This window comes from Pagrus major, chromosome 2, assembly GCF_040436345.1.
Source record: "Pagrus major chromosome 2, Pma_NU_1.0".
NCBI classification, from domain to species: Eukaryota; Metazoa; Chordata; class Actinopteri; order Spariformes; family Sparidae; genus Pagrus; species Pagrus major.
Window position 1 is genome coordinate 34525977 of NC_133216.1, and position 15884 is coordinate 34541860.

The following is a 15884-nucleotide window of genomic DNA, read 5'->3' on the forward strand; positions in this document are numbered from 1 at the left end:
TTAAATGGTGCAACAGAGCTCTGCTTAATTTTAAACCTGGATTAACTCATTTTAAACCTAGTTTTACTAATCTCTGATTAGAGCTAATCTTAGATTAAATTAAACCTTGTTGGTGCAATCCAGCCTTAATGTATAATTCAAAACTCAGAACATACTCAGGGTGCAGAAGGAGGAAATGAACAAAAATGGTCTAGGAAAAAACAAACATACTTAACACAGGAGCTTAGTGGAATGTCAAGCGTGAAAGTTTTTGCGAAAAGTTTTTTCTCGCTTACGTTTAAAGAAGCATCTCCCGGCAGGGGAAGGACAGCAAGGGGTTCATGTATAGTTTTAAAGGGAAAGTTCTGTTCCCAGTGCAGGAGTACTTTTATGTATTATGTGTGTAAAGAGATGCCACAAAAGAAACATATCAAGAATTTGATTTTCAAACAACACAATAATGGTTGATAAGGTCAATAACTCTGATGAAGCTATGCCAAAAAATCTGGTTCAGTTTGTTACATGGAACTGTAAAGGATTAAATGGAGCTGTAAAGCGAGGCAATGTACTAGCTCATCTTAAAAAGCTGACAACAGATATTGCATTCTTGCAAGAAACGCACTTAAGAAATCCAGATCATCATAGATTACGCTGCAAATGGACAGGACATATATTCCACTCTTCATTTAATTTTAAAAGTAGAGGCATTGCAATAATCATCAAAAACTCAATACCTTTCACAATGTCTGAGGTTATATCTGACCCCCAGAGGAGATTTGTGATTGTGACGGGAAACCTCCATGGCTAACCGATCACTCTGGCTAACGTTGTCCTGTTGGAAGATGAACCTTCGCCCCAGTCTGAGGTCCAGAGCGCTCTGGAGCAGGTTTTCATCAAGGATGTCTCTGTACATTGCTGCCTTCATCTTTCCCTCAATCCTGACTAGTCTCCCAGTTCTTGCCGCTGAAAAACATCCCCACAGCATGATGCTGCCACCACCATGCTTCACTGTAGGGATGGTATTGGCCAGGTGATGAGCGGTGCCTGGTTTCCTCCAGACACGACGCTTGGCATTCAGGCCAAAGAGTTCAAGCTTCGTTTAATCAGACCAGAGAATTTTGTTTCTCATGGTCTGAGAGTCCTTCAGGTGCCTTTTGGCAAACTCCAGGCGGAGGAGTGACTTCCGTCTGGCCACTCTACCATACAGGCCTGATTTGTGGAACGCTGCAGAGATGGTTGTCCTTCTGTAAGGTCCTCCTCTCTCCACAGAGAGACGCTGGAGCTCTGTCAGAGTGACCACTGGGTTCTTGGTCACCTCTCTTACTAAGGCCCTTCTCCCCCGATTACTCAGTTTGGCCGGGCAGCCAGCTCTAGGAAGAGTCCTGGTGGTTCCAAACTTCTTCCATTTACAGATGATGGAGGCCACTGTGCTCATTGGGACCTTCAATGCTGCAGAAATTTTTCTGTACCCTTCCCCAGATCTGTGCCTCGATACAATCCTGTCTCGGAGGTCTACAGACAATTCCTTGGACTTCATGGCTTGGTTTGTGTTCTGATAAGAACTGTAAATTGTGGGACCTTATATAGACAGGTGTGTGCCTCTCTAAATCATGTCCAATCAACTGAATTTACCACAAGTGGACTCCAATCAAGTTGTAGAAACATCTCAAGGATGATCAGTGGAAACAGGATGCACTTGAGCTCAATTTTGAGTGTCATGGCAAAGGCTGTGAATACCTATGTACATGGTATATTTTCATTCTTTATTTTTAATAAAGTTGCAAAAATTTCAAACAAACTTCTTTTGCGTTGTCATTATGGGGTATTGTGTGTAGAATTTTATGGGGGAAAAATATGAGGAAAAAGCTGGTAGAATTTTAGCACACCAAATAAAAGAACAAGCTGCATCAAGAACAATTACAGAAATAAGAACTGACTCAGGTCAGACTACCATTGACCCAAAAGAGATAAACAATATTTTAAAAACTTTTTACACTAAATTATACACCTCAGAATCTCTAGGAGATATATCATTGATTGAAACATTTTTTGAAAAATTAAAGGTCCTGACAATTAGTGTAAGTCATAAAGAATTATTAGATAAACCCATAACTACATCAGAGGTAGAACAAGCTATACAAAACATGCAAAGCTCAAAAGCCCCTGGCCCAGACGGCTACACCTCTGAATTTTACAAAGCATTTAAAACCCAAGTCTCACCTCTCCTTGGTCTTATAGACCAGTGAGCCTACTGAATGTAGATTACAAAATATTTGGGAAAATTTTGGCTACACATTTGGAGGGAATCCTCCCAACTGTAATATCTCAAGATCAGACAGGATTCATCAAGGACAGGCAGCTATTTTTTAACATACGGAGACTACTTAACATTATCTACACGCAATCCGCAGATAATGAACACCCTGAAATACTAATCTCTCTAGATGCAGAGAAGGCCTTAGACAGGGTCCAGTGGGATTATCTCTTCTCGACCCTGTCAAAGTTTAGGATTGGCACTGAATTCATCTCCCTTGTTAAATTATTGTATGCTCAACGAATAACGTTAACTCCTGCTACTTTCCGCTCGGTCGCTCTACTAGGCAGGGGTGCCCCCTGTCACCGCTGTTATTTGCGCTTGCCATTGAACCCCTCGCTATTTCACTGCGTACGGCCAAAGAATATGAAGGTACTGAAAGGGGAGGGTCAGAACACAAAGTGGCTTTATATGGAGATAATTTATTGTTGTTTATCTCAAACCCTTCAAAATCAATGCCTGCCATAATGTCAACCTTGGGAAATTTTGGCATAGTATCTGGATACAAGCTCAACCTTTTTCAAAAAGTACATTGTTCCTGATTAATCCGAAAGCCAGACAGAGCATACATACTCTCGACTCTCTGCCATTTGCAATTTCAAACCAATTTAAATATCTGGGAATATTACTGAAAATTTCTCTGATTTACTTAAACACAATTTCTTGAAGCTGTATGACCAGACAAGGCATAACTTTGACAAATGGGCAAATCTTCCAATCTCCCTTGCGAGTCAAATTAATATAGTGAGAATGACTATCTTATCAAAGTATTTATTTCTCTTTCAGTGCATCCCTATTCTCATTAACAAAGCCTTTTTTGACAAATTAGATGCAGACATATCTCAATTTATCTGGAATAACAAACCTCCGAGAATTAAGAAAGCGTTCCTGCAAAGACCTTAAACACTTGGGGGTATGGGGTTGCCTTGCTTTCGGCTCTATTACTGGTCTTGTAACATTAGATCTATGTCATTCTGGTTCCACACGCAGGGGGCTGAGTGGGCAAGGATGGAAAACCAAAATAGCTTTCCTTCCTCTTTAGCATCAATACTTTTTTCTGCTCTACCAACACCAAAGTTAAAGGTGAAAAACCCAATTATTTCACACTCAATTAAAATTTAGTCCCAAATACGGAGGCATTTTGGCTGGAAGAATTGTTCAGGACTATTACCAATAATAAATAACGACTCGTTCCCTCCATCACTTTCTGATCTGTCATTTCACAAATGGCATTTACAAGTAATTCATTTTTTCATTCATTAATTTTTCCTACATTTCAGCAACTAAAAGAGAAATGTAATATTCCCAGCACGGACCTCTTTAGATATTTACAAATCCGAAACTTCATAAAAAAGACATTTCCATCCTTCCCAAACAAACCTCTGGTTTCTTCAATGGACACACTGTTTTTGCTTGACCCACAGACTAAAAGAGCTATTTCTAAGATCCATGATGATTTGACACAAATGGACTGCACAATCACACTGGATCATCTAAGAGAGGCCTGGATGGAGGATATAGGAGTGGAAATCACGGAGAGTCAATGGAAAAAAGCCCAAGAATTTGTCCACTCCTCTTCTGTATGTGCCAGACATGGACTGATACAATTCAAAATTCTACACAGTCTACACTTATCAAAACTACGGCTGTCCAAGATGTTTCCTACAGTCGACCCCCTATGCGACCAATGTGGACAAGCTCTGGCCTCCATAGCACATATGTTCTGGAACTGCCCAAGACTCTGTAATTATTGGGTCAATATCTTCAAAACTCTTTCTGAAGTTCTTACAATTCGACTCAAACCAGACCCAGTTTTGGCTTTGTTTGGGGTGAAAGCGGCCACAACAATTTTGTCAAATAACCAATATAATATGATTCGTTACGTGACACTGTTGGCACGAAGGTTGATATTACTGAATTGGAAGCACAAAAACCTCCTTTTTCTTTAAAAAAAATTACAGGATGTTTTTACAGAAAAACATCCTGTAATTTTTTAAAAAAAATGTATTTATTTATTTTCTGTGTTTGTTTGTTGGGGGGGAGGGGGGAGGGGGAAGTACTCTTTGTATTGCTAAAAAAAAAAGAAAAAGCACAACATTATAAGATACGTTACTGTGGTGAAAAATTCAATAAACACAGTTTAAAAAAAAAAAGATATGGAAGCAGGTAATAACAACTCTGAAAACACCCAAAGTTTATTTGGACTCTCCTATTTGCTGTAACCATGCATTTAAACCTGCACTGGATGATGTAGTTTTCTCAATCTGGAGAGAGAAGGGTATTATGACTTTGAGAAATGTTTATATTGAGGGTCATTTGGCCTCCTTTCAGCAGTTACAGCGGGCATTTCAGCTTCCAGCTTCCCATTTTTTCCATTTCCTACAGTTGAGACATTTTGTGAGAACTCATGTTCCACAATATGAATGTAAACCTCAGCACGTAGCATTAGATAGTTTTTTTCAAATCAAACCATATACGAGAGGGGCTATATCTAAACTCTATGGAATCATACAGAATGTGAATAACACATTGTCAGACCCATTTAAAGAGGCTTGGGGGAGAGAACTGGATAGGGAAATCTCAGATGAGATGTGGGGGACTTGTATTAAGAACATCCATGATAGCTCAATCAATGCAAGACATAATTTGATACAATTCAAGGTAGTACATAGACTACACTATTCTCCCTCCAGATTGCAGAAAATATTTCTGGATGTGTCATCCCAATGTATTAAGTGTCGAAGTGAAGAAGGAACACTATCCCACTTATTCTTGTCATGTCATAAGCTATAATCATTCTGAGGCTCCTCATTTGAGTTTTTCACTAAGGCCTTTAATCATCCATGTAACCCAGACCTACTCACCGTATTGTTCGGGGTGGCCAATCCAGATAGTGTGAAAAGTAGTTGTGAAGCTAAGGCTATTTCCCTTTCAACATTGTTAGCCAGAAAGCTAATTTTACAATCTTGGATATCTGAAAGGTCTCCTACATTTGAAATGTGGTTGAGAGAACTGGGAAATGTATTACACTTGGAGAAAATCAGGTACATTATGTCTGCTAGAGAGGAAATTTTTTCTAAAATCTGACAACCTTTTCTCGATTTAATGTCTAAAAACTGAACTTGTGCTACTGTCGCTGTGCCATTATCTTTGTCCTATGTCCTGTTTGTCGCATGTCAAAAACCCCTGTCAAGAAACCTGTACTGTTTTGTGTAGCACCACCAACTATTGTTAATATGTATCTATTTTTCTGTTACGAAAACAATAAAAAATAAACACACACAAATAAAAAAAGTACAGGTCGTAATTCTTATCCACCTCACGTATGTTATGTTGGCAAATAGCCGGGAGACTAAACAGAGTTAAGTAAATTATTCAAACATGGGTTAATGATTTAAAGCAACCAGCTGATTGTTTTGCTATAAATATGGTTGCTTTCATAAATTCAACTGACTTAAACAGTCAGAGCATCATCTGAACTGTCATTCACAAATCCACAGTTCCAGTTTGAGAGCGCTCAAAGCATCCTCTGGATACACAGTCTGGACCAACGGAGAGGTCACGTCAGATTGTCAGCTAGATTGTAAGTTACAGGCTATCATTAATTGGTTGATTGATAGGAAGTGTAGTTGCTAATTGATTTTTGTTTTTTTTATTTGCCTTTCAACTATAACATTAAAGTACCAGATCGCGGGGCGCCAATGTAGCTCAGCTGGTAGTGAGTGCACCCAATGTACAGAGGCTTTGTCCTTCCCGCAGTGGCTCAGGGTTTCAATCCGACCTGTCGCCCTTTGCTGCATGTCATTGCCCCTCTCTCTCACTCCATTTCCGGTCAATCTTCATCTATACTATAAATAAAGCCATGAAAAGGCCAAAAATATATATTTAAAAAAAGCACCGGATTGCAAAACTTGATAAGCAATATCGGTAATAATGGTAGTGAAAGAAAGTAAACTTTGCACTCGTGCCAAACTGTACCATCAGACAACAGAGCAGCTTCTTTCCTCAGGGCTGCAAGTTCCCTTGATTCATCCTCAGAATAACATCGTTTTCATAAAACCTGCTCTACTCCGCCTCTGATTGGTTGGCTTTGTTGGTTTTGTTCTCAATGCTTGAGTCAAACTGTTAGCTTACACAGACACTCCATTAATGTCCGTTTTCAGTGGTGTTTGAGCTGTAGTAACACTCCAACATCTTCACCCATTCTCCGGAGCCACTTTGCACTGGAAGAGTGACCCTAAGTTTGTTTAGGTGGTGGAGCCGCTTGCTCCACCACCAGGCCTGTCTGCTTCACCTAATGAGCCCAGAGACACTGCAGTTCCATTAACACCCATCAAGACGCCATTAGCATCCGACAACCACTGAACACACAGTTTGGAAATAATAACATGTCAGTTATGCTGACAGAGATTTTTGTTGCCCTGGTACAATGCTGGACATCAAGAGAGGTGGAGGGAACAGGCACTCGGCTGTACCACACAATAGCCCCATTCACACTGCCCTTTGAGTGCTGGAACCATGCGTCGATTATCTGCATCGTCTTCTGTGTGAAAGTTTCAGATGCGGAGAGGGGGGACAGTTTTGCTGCAGCTCTGATGCGCCTCTGGCGGTAGTATCAGTATCAGTAGTATCAGCCTGTGTGAATAGATGAGCTGGAAGCATGGAGCAGGGGCAGGTCAATCTGATGGTGTTTACAGTCAGCTAAAGAGATCCTTCACTAATCAAATAAAAGAGAAATGACCCGCAAAGCAACGTTACAGGACTAAACAAAAGTAACGTGGTAACTGGTGGTGTCTTTGGCAACTTACATGACGAAAAAAATACTGCAGTAATATGTAGGGGTGTAAGAATCGATATCGATACACTGAAATATCGCAATATTTTTTTTCACGATACGTATCGATATTCAACAGCACTGTATCGATTTTTTTGTTAACAATTAACATGCAAATATTCACAGCGTTTGTTCATTTTTGTGTTGCAATTAAACCTCCGACTGCTAGTTGGCAGCAGTCATTACGTCCTCCGTGCCAAAGGAACAATGAAATCTCGCGCATAGATCCCGAGATCCCAGTCTGTGGCAAATTGCATGCTAACCGCTAACTTAGCACAGTTCACCGATGAATGAGGACGAGAGGATACAGCCGGCTCCAGCAGCTTTTAAAGCTGATGTTTGGGCATATTTTGGATTCAAAGCAAAGGAAGGCAGTTATGACTTCGACAAGAGCCATGCGGTCTGTAAAATCTGCAACGCCAGAGTCAAGTACTCGGGCAATACTATATTTGCGATCACATGTGGCGAGACACCATGACAACGTAGCATTACAGGCTAACGTGAAACGAGTGGATCCTGCTCAACAAACTATTCAAGAAGTTAACTTTTCGAAACTACCAGCGACCTCAACTCGCGCAACCAAGATAACACAGTCAGTACTTTCTTTTATTTGCAAAGACATGCGCCCTCTGAGTGTTGTGGAGAATGAGGGATTTCGTAATATGATGACAACACTGGAGCCCCGTTACACCATCCCTTCACGGACATCGCGAGATGAGACCATATTTTCTTTTGATAACTACTTTGAAATCAAAAACTCCTCTCACTGGTTGTGAACCTCTAAGCAGATATCTAAAAATATCTACAGCCTTAATGTAACATTGTTTACATATTTTTTCTTCATGTTAAGCTAGTGACTGTTGATATTGAAGAAAAAGTATTGTTATGTTAGATTGTACAGGGACTGCATATATTTGCAAGTATTTGAGACTTTTATTGAAAGGCAGATATTAATTTCTTCAACCTGCACATAAAGAGCGGATGTTGCAGTGACTTTGCATTTTCTTTTTCAACTTCAGAAATTTGAAACTGCTTATACAGTATATTACAGTTAAGGGATAACCTTTTAACAGAGTCAAGAAATCTGTTAACTTATTTTTTTCATTTGTTTATCCAAAAAAATCCTGCAAATGCTTGTATTTCTTCTCGTGAAATACAAATATAGATCCCTCTGTTTGAATTCAGTAAGCTGATGTTAAGCATGTAACAGCAGTGTGTTTACTATGCTATGACAGTTTTCCTACAATTAAATTCTTTAAAAGAAACTCAATATATCGTCGTTCCTACAGTATCGCAATATATCGTATTGTTGCACCTGTATCGTGATACGTATCGTATCGCCAGATTCTTGCCAATACACACCCCTAGTAATACGTGGAAAAGTGTCTGTCATCCTGTCTGTCCTACTGACTCTTCGTCACATTTCTGCCCGAAAAACAGCGTCTGTCCCCAGCAAAAAACTTTAATTCACCATATGTTTGTCCTTCCACTACTGTGTTGTTGTAGTAACTGTCTAAAAAAAAATCACAGCGACAATCAGCCCTCCCGACCGAGACTTCAGTGAACTTTCCCCCAGAAAACAGTATCCCTCCCTGCAAGTGATAGGGCTAGACGGATCCGCTATTTACTGATTTGGCATTTATGTAATTGTGTAATTTTGAGCGAAAAACATAACTTTGACACTATCCAGGATGCATGGTGGGTCAGGATCTCAATCACAACACATTTTAACTGCATCCATATGATTATAATCAGTCAGCAGATACATGTTTAGATTAACAGGTGGACACCGGAGGAAAAACGTTGAAAAAAAACACACAGATGTCAACGTCATCATGTGTACCGTCACGCCTCTTTTGGATCCGCAGTGCCGGCGTGCTGTATGAATTGACACACTGGTGCAGCTTTACGCTGGAGCTGCTTGGTTCTATGTGAACAAACAAATGCAGAGAATTGCCGAGCCGTTGCTGCGGAGATAATGCAGAGTCTCTGTGTGAATGTGTCACACCTCCCTGGGTGTCCTGGTAGTCCCGCTGTACAAGCAGAGGGAGGGAGGAATTGCTACTGGCTACTGTATTGTTTTGTAACAGTACATAGACCAATGGTTACTTTTTACACATTTTACACAGGAAAGCAGAAGGACCTCAAGTAAAACTAAAAACAAAATTGTATACAAATAATAAATGCTGTACTTATCACATTCATTATTAAAATGACATTGGGTTTTTGTTTTGTTTTTTTTCTTTCGTTTTTTAATATTATGATAAATATCATACAGTGAACTATATATCATGATGATATGGTACCATGTGTTTTTGGTATAGTTACACCCCTACTGTATGCATTGCCACACGTTCTGTCCACAGGCATGTCCAGTGTGTGTATGTGTGTGTGTGTGTTCTGAATTCTGCCACTTTTGGGGGCAAACACCAGAGCCAAGACCATATTGGCCTTTAAAATAGGTATACCTAACCTACAACACTTCAAAAGTAAACAAATTCTGCAGGAAAAGTGCAGTCTTGGCAACCCTGCTCGCTGAGTCTGTAAATGGGGCGGTCCAATGGTTCCAAAGTGAGGGGGTTCACATGCACTATAATGCACAGACGGGCCAGACCAGGTATCCAAAACAAAAAACAGAGAAGCTCGATAACAACTTACAGAAGTGGAATGTGAGGTAACTCTCTGCTTAGGACATCTTTACTCCATTATATCTTTCCATAGCAAATAGCTGTTTCCTTACATCTAGTTAAACTGAATGTTGTATATTGGACCTTTAAAAGTGATAGATGTCTTGCTAACTAATAATAAAGCTTAGGTACTACCACTTAGGTATTGTTTTCTGATACTGTAATGTTAGAGGTTAATGTTAGTAAATTAAATGTGCATGTTGCTGGTGACTGGTGTCTTTTCATCACCCTATGCCTTGTAAACTTGCTGGCCACTTTTTCCCACTGGCTAGCTACTCCATGTCCTTGCTTGTATAATTGAAATAGATAAACAAATTGAAATGTGTTTAATAACTTAAGATCAGCAAAGTGCGTAGATCAGGCCAGATCTGAAAAAAGTGAAGTGCCAACTTTTACATTACCTATGTTTGATAGGTAAACAGGTCAAACATCCCTGTGTTTGACCTGTAAATCTAAGAATTAAACGTGTTAAAACAATGCACTTTTAAAATTTTAATTCTTTGCTTTATCACTTTTCACAATTACTTTTACATATTTCTTTTGCAAAGGGAAAAAAGAATGCATCTTCTGATCTTAGAATCTCAGGTTGACTCTAAATACCTCTGCTCAAACAGCCTTGGGTTAAACCTTTTTAAAAAAAGATAAGAGTATTTTTGTGCTTAGCAACAGCCATAACTAATGACTGGGCTAATAAGCCTACAAACAAAAATAATCACATGGCTGGATTGAAGCTAACGGGAAGCATTTTGACCAAGGGTTGCCAACTGAATATCGCTGCCACTGATGATCCTGACTCAGCTTGGGACAAGCGGCTCAGCAGTTTCTGACGAGATGTCAAAAATAGGATTTTGTGAACAAGTTGCAAAATTTGACATTCTAATAGCAGAAGACAAGTGGAGCAAATGTGTAGATGAATTAAGAGATTAAAATAGTGAAGAATTTTGATGTTAGGCCAAGCTGTTTTCAAAATAATTGTGAAAATGTAAACTTTATTACTGCCATGCCACCTTGAGATCAATAATTTTCTTTTTATGTGCCTGCGCATTGGGTGTAATTTGCAACCCACCTGCCCATTCTGGTGATTCTAGGTCTGATGGATGTTGCTGCACGAACACTTTCAGCGAGGAGGAGGAGGAGGAGGAGGGGGTAGAGGAGAAGGAGGAGGTTTGCTGCTGAAAATTCATAAACAGCAAAGCATCCAGACCAGAAGTTTCTCTTTCTGTGATATGTTTCAGGTGGGCTACCACTTTAAAATGCTGCTGTTGGTTAGAAGCTACAGATTAACTATTCTGTTAATCTCAGGGTCAAAGGTAGGTTGCCCAAACCGTCCTTCCATAGGAGATCCACAGTGACAACTGTTCTCTCCAGAGAAATTACAGTAAACATTGTAAAAGGCTATACTAATAATTAATAATGCAGGTTATATTTTCTGAACGAAGAACCCCTAAATTAGCAGTTCTAAACAAGAATGGCTTTGTGATTTTATCGTAGGCCTACAACAGTAAGCACTGTTGAGATGTATTATGTAGGAAAGTACACTGTGGTCAAGTAGGGTATGACCAGTCCATTCCATTCCAAATAACTTGAGTGGAAACCTCTTATCGTGATCACATTTGTCTGGGTCAAATTGATTATAATAAGCAGATGGCTATTATAACAGATTTTTTCTTTACTTCTCATGAAGATTACCATTTTAATGTAATGTATTTGTATATCCATTACATGAATATAAAGTAATGGAACAGACAGCTTGGTGTTAACACTTTATAACAACCAGGTTAATTTTAAGCTACATTAATAGTTAATTATATTTTAGTTAGTTATTTCGCTGTCAACAATGAAATGCTTCATAAACCATTTATTCCGCAATTGTAAAACAACTGTGTTACGGATGTTGTGTAAACATTACTTACAACTTTATAATGGGCATCAAAATAAAATGTATAGATGAACTACACAGTATTTATTAACCATTTACGAAGTACTACAAACATCAGCTGCAACTTCACAATAAGCAATTGCTTACTAAATAGTTTCTCAGCCATTCATGTTTGTCAACAGTGAAATAACTATTAACTAAAGTTTAATTTACTGAAAATGTACCATTTAATAATGATGGTTACTAGAGGTGTGAATCTTCACTGGTCTCACGATTCGATTACGATTCAGCTATAAACGATTCAAATGCAAAACGATTCTCAATGCATCGTGATGCATCTCAGTGTATGGCATCCTCAGTGATCGATATAACTGCACATGGCTACTTCTTCATCATTTAAAGTCCTTCCAACAATAAGACTACAGCAGTCTACAAAATACTTACACTTACACGTGTGTTGTTATCTACAATAATATTGTTTTCACATAGCAGCTTTAAGATAAGGAATTTATAGACACTGCTGCACACACCTCTCTCAGAGTTGGATGGCAAAGTTGACAGCGCCTCCTCAAATCTTGGCTGATTGGTTGGCTTGCAGTTATTACTTATGGCTGCAGCCGTTAGCTTCAGGTGAAAATGGCTAACGTGATTAGTAATCGTTGTGGGGCAGAAGTCGCACTCAGCAGGGGTCTCGTCCAGTTTGTGCTTCCCAGCAAGGTCATAAAATCCGCCATGTGCCCTGAGATGTCCATTTAAAAAAAAATACTCTGCAAGTTTTTGTTTTTAATCACTCACAGATGATCTCTGCCTCCCTCCAACATACCTCCTACATAAGTAATGTTCACCCACATTTCAAAGCATGGGAGCAACATCGTGACATAACTTTATTGTCCAGCTGAGGCTGGACAATCAACAATCAGCATAAACTGCAGGCTCTTGATTAGGCTCTGCATCGATGCAGAATCTTCCACGTCCATATCCACATAACCAAGAAATTTCCACACCAATGGTTCCAATGGTAACTATAGCCTGCTACTAGGTTCGCTATTTACTGAATTGTTTTGTCTTTCATTCACAGTTCAGCATTTCAAGTGCTTACCAAATAAGGGTGTCACGATTCCGATTTTAAATCGAAATCGATCTAAATTAATTCACAATCTGGAACTTTGAATTAAAAAATGGAATCGTCGATGCTGCCACACCCCCATGTCACGTCCGGTCGGCTTGCCAAGGAGAAAAAAAACACATGTGTTGAAGTGCTGCGAGTCAACCTCCTCTAACTTAGCTACTAGCTAAGCCAGTAGCTATTAGCTAAAGCCAGTCAAACGATAGCATGGTGTTACACCATTCCTGTTCGGCTCCCAGACCGTGGTCGGGAAGCACAGGGGAGATGATTTCCTCCAGGTCTGAAGTTTCTGTTTACCTTCGGGGTGAACCCCCTTTCACATGTTAAGCTGGTCAGGAAATAATACCAGGGAGCTTTGCTGTATCTTGAGGAGCCGTCGCCTTTATTCAGCCAAACTGCAGCCTATATTGTACACTTTATTGCTGTCGCTACTACTGCTACTCCTTTCGCTTCTCCTTCCTCTCCCATTCATTCACTGTCCGCACGTACGCACGCTCCCTCACTCTCGCTCGCCCACTCACACCTTACGCACCTTGTATATGTCCAACTGTTCAGAAAGAGTTTGTTAAGACACTTAATTGTTCAGAGAAGACTGTGGACATGGCCGTTTTATTTTTTTGTTTGTTTTGTTGTGGACTTGAATGTCATCTTCTGTGAAGAAGACTGCAGTTACAAAAGAGAAACTAGATGGCAGGTTATTTTGTTTCCAATTGACTGAAGATATAAGTTATTGTCATTATGTTGTTAATAAATGTTTAAAATTTGATAATGTAGTGTGGTACATTACTAACAAAGGTCAGATATTATATTGCATAAAAGTCTAGTCTAAAAATGGCAAAGCAACCTGTGGTTTAAAAAAAATAAATGTAAAAATCGAGAATCGAAACGAACCGTGACCTTAGAATCGAAAATTGAAACGAATCGAGGATTTGGAGAATCGTGACACCCCTATTACCAAATAACTGTACAAATGTAATCACTGTACTGTGTATTATGCAAGTACCCTGTAATGCAGTACTGTACTGTATATACAATAATTTTACATTCATTTTCTGTCTCCATGACTAGAATTCATGACTGCTTTTTGTTGTTTAAGACTACACAAGGTAGCCTGTGGAACATCAAGTTTTACTGCTGCCTCTTGTTGGGTTGTTTTTGGCAGTTTTTCATACACTTTGTGGAGTCTACTTTTTCATTGAAATAAATTTTTAACTGTAATGATTTCAATATGCATGCAGTTCTAGCCTCAGGTAGCCAGCCAGAAGCAAATTGGTTACCAAGAGGCAAACTATCGGGTGAAAAAAAGAAGGAAAAAAATTGATGAATTAAAATAGTTTGAAGAGTTTTTAATTACTATCCAGCACTTATTTATACATAAAATGTGTAATCTCTGCTATGTGAGGGGTCTCTTTCAAAACAAAAGATGTTTGCAGAGAAACTGAAACTTAGCTCCAATTTCAGGTGTTTATGTACTGTAATGGGCTGAACACACTGCCTGCGTGAGCAGCGTGTATGCATGGCAGAATGAGGTAATATTGTTAAGTTTTATGCACCTTACATTTAGTCTCCTTCGGTGACTTCCCTATCATGGAAGTAGCGGCAGCTAGCTATTAAAAATGCACCCTTAACTCGAGTAATGTTTCGATTTCTCTGGGTTTAAACATTGTGGGAAACATTTAGAATAATGTAAGTACAAAACTCAACAAATTATACAATAAAGGCCTAGTCGTTTTAACACATTTTAATGTAGAATTCTTAAGTATTATACTTTTAAACAGCATTTGTATAGGAATGACTCAGTCCAAAGGTTTTTGATCCATATTTGCTGTTGGTCGCTGTAATTGTGATCACTTTAAGCGGTTACATTATTATTAGTGTAGTTATTTCAATTCATCATGCACAGAAAAGATGTTAGCATCAAAAATACACAGAATACCTGTTAAGATTAAAACTAAAACAAACTGACTGGAAGGCTTTAGGCTTAGGGTAACAATAACCAAGAAAGTGGCTGTAACACCTTAAGCTAACTGTAGTAATCCAAGCTGAGCCGCTTATCCCCAGCTACAATTCAGGATCTGTGACACCAGAGCCAACGACTTCTACAGACTAAACACAGCCAAATTACTTCTTAATATCAAAAACTACTTTGTTACTGTTTGTTTTTTTTGTTTTTTTTAAATAAGACACTGGTCAGATCTCCCTTTAAACCACACGGACAATTTTTTGGAGTAATACAAACTGATTGTGATGACTGACAGAATAGTCGAAGATTACCATTTTACGGATCCACATTTACCTGTAACATCTGTAGCCTTCATAACTTGACTTACAGGGAAGGTTTAAAAGTGTAAGTTTATTTTTATCTGATGGTGCATGCTCTCCAAACCTTGTGATATAACACAATTTAAAGTACCAACTTGTAACTGAATAGTTTAACTATGAGCACGTGAAAATACTTAGTCATAGAAATTGTAGCAATAAAATCCTTATAACAAATTAAAGGAAAAATGAGCTTCACTTGCCATATCAAGCAAACTACTTGACAGTGGTTGAGAAATAAGCTAGCAAAGAGAACAGCATTCACTCTTACTGATACCTTTTCTCACATGCAAGTAATTTATTTTTTTATGATTTTTTTTTTCATATGAATACAGCGTGCTAACCCAGTCACATCTTATTTGTTTACATTAGATAGCTGGGCCTGCTAATGTTAGCTACCTAGCTGACACGAAAGAAAATGTTAGCTCGGGAACTTTAATTGATACACCGACGCTTATGTGCAAGTTCAAATGTCCCTGACATATTGCTTTATAACGTATTATTCTGCGGTTCACCGGCTAACGTTAGGTCTGTTCAAATCCCAGGACAATATCGGATATATCTGCTAATTGATCGTGGAGACGGCGCTAGCTAAAAAGATCTCTTCTTCAGTGTTTAGCAGCCGGGACAAGCAATAAAGAACACAAGTCAGTCGAGATATTGCTCCCGACGGCAAAACGCTCCATAATCTGTTTTGGGTTTTTGGGTTTTTTTTTTTTTTTCAAAGATCACATCTATGTCACTGC

At 39.0% G+C, this 15884-nt stretch overlaps 1 protein-coding gene across 5 annotated transcripts in view; it reads right to left on the bottom strand.

The window, feature by feature from the left end:
• Nucleotides 1-15884, bottom strand: part of nf1a (neurofibromin 1a) — a 212578-nt gene that overhangs the window by 196381 nt on the left and 313 nt on the right. The gene's annotated exons all lie outside the window — the stretch shown is intronic.